Here is a 6,979-nt window from a genome sequence, read left to right as displayed (position 1 = left end):
GGTGAGGGTGGGAAGAGGGCAAACAACTTCAAGGATAGGGATGAAGAGGTGAAAAACCCAGGAGGGGTGGTGATCAACAGGCAAACTGTGCTCCCCTTGCCCAATATGGGTTTCAAAGCCTGGGTCAGGAGCAAGCTGATAAAGTTTTTAATTGGGTAAAAGACAGATGTTTGGATTTAGACAAGACAGAACTGTGTAACATCTGAACTTGAGACTGTCTTTAACTCCTTAAAATGCCTAGAATTCTTTGAGATCTGCCCAAGACAGCTTCCTGGAGTGGAGAAGGAACGTAAGACAGAAAAGGCTCAAGGACAAAGTAAAAATAAATAATGAAACAAAGTTACTTCCTGCTGGCATCCTACCAATGAAATAGTTACATGGTAACATTTCAGCATAGAAAAGCTACACTCTTGGGGCGCCTGGGTGGCTTAGTCAGTTAAGCGTCCGACTTTCGCTTAGGTCATGATCTCACAGTTCGTGGGTTCGAGCCCCCCATCGGGCTCTGTGCTGACTGCCAGCTCAGAGCCTGGAGCATGTTTCAGTCTGTGACTCCCTCTCTCTCTGACCCTTCCCTGCTCACGCTGTCTCTCTCTCTCTCTCTCTCTCTCTCTCTCTCTCTCCTAGAAATAAATAAAACATTAAAAAAAAAGAAAAGAAAAGCTACACTCTTTGGAACTCTTCAGGAGAGGGAACCAGCAGATAGTGAGGACTGACTCTGGACCCTCCATGTATACCCTTATCTTCACAACCCAACAACAATAAAGTAAGGATTCCTACATTCTGAATCTTGTGGATGAGGAAACTGAGACTCAGAAAGTTTATGCAAATTGCCCGAGGACACAGCCAATAATAATGATGGGTAGAACATTTGCTGAGTGGGATGTGCCAGCTCTGTGCTAAGAATTTTACATGCATTTCTCATTTAATCTTAACGATACCCTGTGAGGTAGGTTCTAGTATTAGGCCTAAGACAGGAAGTCAAGTTCGGGTCTTTCCTCCTTCCTTCTGCTTCACCATCCTGCGCAGCCTGGTGCTCAGGAAGCCAAAGAGAAGCTCAGTGCAAGAATTCTTCTCTCACCTGCTTCAGCGCAGGGAAGGACAAGGTCTCAAAGGCATCCTCGCAGTGAAAAAAGTGTGCGTTCTAAATTTAATGCCCACTTTTCCTTTCATGTCAGGAGCAGGTAGTTGCAACAAAATTGCAGAATAGAGTAGATTTTACTCACTATCCATTTGTAGCCCAAAATTACTTGATTCATACCAATAGTTGCTGGGTTGTTTTAAAAATACTCATTTTCTCTATTTAAAGCTGTCAGACACAAACTCTTGGGTTGCAGCCTGATGTAAAATTAACTACCAAGCATATTTCTACTGCCAAGAATAAAAACTTAGAAGCATAAAATGTGGATGGTTTACTGTGCTATAGTTAACTTTATCGTTAGCATTAGTTTCTTTCCTAAGGAAGAGCACAATATTAGGTTTGGGACATATCACTGAATGCCAGGCAATCAGAGAGGAACATATTTCCAGAAGTCATTGAAACTGTGCTAGGTGGAAAGGAAGGATGAATAGTTACAGCGCACAAGTACATAAATTACACAAGTCAAAAGGACAATGCAGCAGACAAAGATGATCACCCTGGTTTTCTCAGAGTGGTACAGAATGTGGTATTTGTAAATCTCAGTTATGATGGTACTGATTCTACAAAGACACCCTCAGGAATCACCTCAGCCCTTTATTTTTAGCTGCAAGGCAAGGTTACATTCTGCTCTGTTTCAATAATGAAATGGAATTTGCTTTCTATTTTCTAAGCTCCGCTTTAATTAAGAAATCCCACTATGGAGACTTAAGTTAATTTTTAGAAATCAATTGTATAACCAAATCTGTGTCTCCTCCACCCTGTGGCTGAGCATGTTTTTAGTAAAATGTATTCAGTAGCCAACGTCTTTCATTCCTTTGCTGTATCAGGACTTGTTTTTGATGTCCTTAGCTCATAAGATACGAGGACATACGGTGGCTGCTACGGAAGTAGTCTTCAAGGTAGTCAACAAGAAAAATGGAAGATGATAAAGACCTAAACGTCTTTGTCAAATCTGTCAAAACTTTGACAGATTTCCAAACCACTTTTCACTTCTTGGAGTTTGCTTGTGTTATTATCCTGTTTATTTTCCTCTCATGGTGATTAGTTTTTAAACCATTGAAACAAAAGATCTTATGCTCTGTTTTGGGTCCAAAAAGCAAAGGAGTGCTAGAAAGGTTGCATCTGAATCCTCAGCCAAAATCGTGGAAAGAAAACACACACACACACACACACACACACACACACACACACAGTGTGAGTACCAACATCATCAAATGAAAAAGGATTCCAGGCTTGATGAAAAAGGAAAATCTTCACGGAAGAACACCAGAGCCCTTGGAACAGATGTGGGTGAGGCTGGAGGGAGTGAAGGGAGCATCACGTCACAGTGTTACTAGTGCCTGATCTAAAGGGCTGCCAACCTTTGTTATGCTTTTCCTTTTGGAGACAGTGTGGATGGGTTTGCATTTAGGTAAAGCATCAGACCACAGTCAGCATAACCCAGAAGGGTCATATTACACAAAAATGTTTTTAATTGACTTGAAGAAGGTATGGCCAGACCACCTCTCCCTACTCAAAGAATTTGGTGAAGAATGTCTACGGGCCCATCAAACCAACCCACAAAGCCCCCTTAAACTGAAGAGCTAAAGTGACTTTCCATGATTTGGTGTGTTGAGCAGTCTCAAAATCAAGGAAAAACAGACACCAGAAAAGTGAGTAGAAGGAGAAACGACAACTGACTGAGTCATCACATAGAGAAGTTCCCTTTGTAGGGAAGTTCCAGCCGTTCTTCCTCCCAAGAGCAAGCCCTCAAAAGAAAGGGGAAAAAAGGGTTCGCGTAGTTTGCACAGATTGGGATATTCGTATTTGGAACATCTTTTGAAACCTTCAACAAAATGGCTGCAGACACCTGGATAAAGGTGGGCAATTTTTAAAGTAATGCCTGCTCCTTTCCAACCAACCTCAGAAGCAGCTAAGAGTGTAGTACTGCAAGGAGCTGTTCAGCCATCCACAAACACAATCCCACTTATGGAAGTGGGTGATACTCACGCATCACCAGAAACAAGGAAATATGCTCTATTTCTGAAGCGTGTATGGCATGAGTGTTGGCATTTATACTGGATTACTCCCTCTTTGATCTGAAGTGACACTGCATCATCTAAATTTAGGCCTCTTTCCCCCCTTATCACATTTTTCTTATATCACATTTGCTCTTGGGTCAACATCAATGGTGCTGTGCAGAAACACACATGCTGGTAATTATATTTTCCTTACTATGTGTCTCTTCTCTGTCGTGGATTACTTCTTATGATCTTTGTCCCAAAGCCAAACAAATCAAATTTATATTCATGGAAATATAACAAGAATTTTGGAAATGTTTGTAATTGATCCCACATGTTCTGTTTGTTTAGATTCATAAAGCTGCATGGGAATTTCAAGAGATCATCTGGGGACTTTAGAGATGGAATTTTATATATTCTTATGTCATTAACTAATTTTCCAGAAGGGAAGACTGCCTGAGCAAAGGAGTGGTTTCTCTCCTATCAGAGAGTTCTCAATATTCAGACTGAGCCCCCTTTTGTGTAAAAGAATACATGATTTGCAGATAAAGGGAATTCTGATGCCCTCCCGCCCATGAAGGTACGAGAAGTCAACTGGCAGACACCACTGAACTAGAATTTAAAAATTCTAGTATCTAGAGTGATTGATGACACCAGAATTCCAACCAATTAAAAGCACACAAACATCAATGAAGCATTTAAAAGTAGTCATTACTGTTTCCTAAATGTACTGATGCAATCTAAAATAGAGCAGACCGAGTGTGCTTTCTGCACGGTTGAACTACGAGGACTGGTCTCCTCAGTTACTCTTTAGTCAGGAAACGGTTTTATCATTTAGCCTCCCAGACATCGTTTGCCTTGAGGAAACTAAAAGTGTTCACAGTCTTTTAGGCCAGCCCACCGCTGTTCAGGTGTCCATAGTTAAACTGTTCAAACTAGGTGCTTGTTCATCTAATTTTTAAGCCCCTTCGGAAACAGTAATCTCATAACCTTCTCCTTCTACTAAAATGTATAAATTTACTCCTCGGGTTACTACTAAACCCACTATAATGAGGGTAGACTTATCATGGCAGCAGACAGACTTTGTTCACTGATACAGAATTGCCAGTGCAGGGTAGGCGGGAAAGAGACGGCGGTAGGGAATGAAGAGGAATATTAGGAATAGCTCATGAGCCCTGGCACACAGCAGCGGTTCTCAAAGTGTAGCCTGTATTAGAATCACCTGGGGGGGCTCATTAAATAGCTTGCTGGCCCCACCTCAGAGTTTCTAATTCAGTTAAGTCTGGTGTAATATAATGCCTGAAAGCTTGCATTTCTAAAAATTTCCCAGTGATGCTGACGCTGCTGGTGTAGAGACCACATTTGAAGAAGCACGGCCCTACAGGATTTGTTCCTGCAAGAAGTCTTAGCTTCCTGAGACACAGTAAAGCATACAATATAAAGACAGAAAAACCTTAGGAAAAAATATTTGCTTTCCTTTCTCCTAGATACATGTTTCACATACCATAAGGATTAGATCTGCAACTGTTTGTTTCCCTAATGATGGAGCTAATTGCTCTGATCCAAAAAGACCCCCAAATGGTTACAGCCCAGCCTGGAGTTTTATCTCCCTAGGTATTTACATTTCAAAGAGGAATGAGCCCCAGAACTTGCAGATATATCTTGGTGGTAAAAGCCAAGACACGCAGGGCATTCTGGCTCCTGGAGGGATTTTATTTATAAACCAAAGGGTTGGAGTGAGGATTCAGGCCCATTATGTTTCCAAGGAGACAGGAAGGGAGGAGAACAGCTGCCTCCTTCCCCATTAGAAGCAGAGAAAAATAATTTTCCTCATCTCTCACCTATGAAGCGTCCAGCCACTCAAGTAGGATTATTTGGCCTTTTTTCACATTGCCCAGAGAGGAGATCTGGGGCATGAGGAGCTGATACACTTTTAAAATCTCTCTCCTACCTTGAATACTTTGTGTATACATTCAGCATAAAATTAAAAAAAAAACTAATATTAAAAACCCAACAGCATCCTAATGCTAAATGAGCTCTAGCTCTACTGTGATTAGGATACCTAGTATCTCTTGATAAGAGTCAGAAGTGCACCCAATTGATTCTATAAAAGGAATGTTAAGAAATTTTATCCAAATGATTTCTATCTTGTAGGAAAAACACCCCCCTATGTTACAGTTTATTTGCATGTTAGGTCATTAACCAGTTTCCAAGCTAACTTAACAATCTCGTTCTAACAGTCTCTTACTAATTTTCCTGTAAATGTTCAGTTTCTCAAAATTCTCTTGCCATCAGCTTTCCATCTTACTGGTTCCTTTACTCCTTTACTTAACTAAGGAGCTGAGTAAAATTATTGATAGCTATTTAGATTTGTATGAGTTATGCTTTTAACTTTTTGAAAATTATATTTATGGGAAGATTTAACAACCCCCAGTCCAATAGAGCCTGTAGCAGCTGGGCCTGCTCCTGCTCTCTGTTCCTGTTGTACCTCCACTACCTACTCATGGAAGTTCTGTCCATTTTCTTGACAAAAACGACTCAGCTTACTTGGGTGAGCACCATCATCCCTCTTCCAACATCAGTGTGCACTCTCCCCTGCTTGAAATGGGGAAAAACTCTAACCGTCACATCAGTTCTGTGGCAAAAGGTCTTCCTGGAGCTTCTTGGTAGCACCATTCTAGGCACCCTAGGCCAGTCACATAAAATCCCATTTAAATGGTACCCTCCGGAGTTGTGCAATGTGGGTGGCTCTGGGTAGATCCCATGGAGAACTGTCTTAGGAGTATTTGTATTGTATCCATACTCATTGAGCCTGTAGTTGTATAATTTACCCACTCATCTAGAGGAAAAAGAACTATTCTAGGTCTACATCTGGGATTATATGACTAATAAAGACAGTAGGTGATAGGCTGCTTACAGGTAGATAATGAGCCTCAGTCTTTTCCATTTTCTTGCTTTTATGCAGAAAGTCATCTCCTTTTCTGTATAATAAAATACAGTTAGTCATCTATTGCCTCTCAAGCACTGAAGAAACACAAAGGTCCACAAAGGCTCTACTGGTTCCTTTCTAGAACACTTTTGCTGCAGAAGCAACTTCTGGTTCTTCCCACCAGCTGTATACATGGCTTGTGTACATGGTTTGTAGTGTAACAGTCTCTGGTAGCAATGGTTTTGGTGAATTGCTGCTGGTGTGACAGCCCTGACCTACAAAGAAGCCTAGACAATCAACAACCCTCAGAGATGTATCGTGACGCCACAGGAGAATTCTGTTGAAAACATCATTCATTATATCACACCATGTCATCTCCATTAAGGCTCCAGGAAACACCTGCCTGTCTCCAGCCTCAGCGATACTTCTGTACCTCCAGAGGCAAAAATACGTTATATCTTACGTACCGCTGACTCCATATATTGCTTTTTTGAATAGCTTCTAAAACATCAGACACAAACTTGAGATACTTTGTGGGTCTTTGTCGTTGGCATTTTTAAAAATTACGGTTATATCTTGCTCCATTTTAATATCCATGCCTCTGTGTTGCTTTTGACTGTTTTTTTCTTCAAAATTGTGTTATCTTGCTTTCTCTACCACCCCCTCCCACATACACATACATGCGTGTGAGCACATGCACAGTGGCAAATATCTGTAAACTTAAAGATCTTTCTGAAACAAGGCAGGCAGTGAAAGAAAGGAATTGTGAATTTTCTAAGGATAAGATTTAGTACTCTAGCTATCTGTTAACTTAAGCTCTCATTATTACTCACACATTTTTTCACCTATGATTCACCACACCCTGTATCTTCCAAACCTTTCTTTCCCACTTTTATCATGAGCAATAATCAG

This window comes from Hyaena hyaena, unplaced genomic scaffold, assembly GCF_003009895.1.
Source record: "Hyaena hyaena isolate Hyena2069 unplaced genomic scaffold, ASM300989v1 scaffold_1294, whole genome shotgun sequence".
Lineage (NCBI taxonomy): Eukaryota > Metazoa > Chordata > Mammalia > Carnivora > Hyaenidae > Hyaena > Hyaena hyaena.
This window is presented reverse-complemented; position numbering follows the sequence as displayed.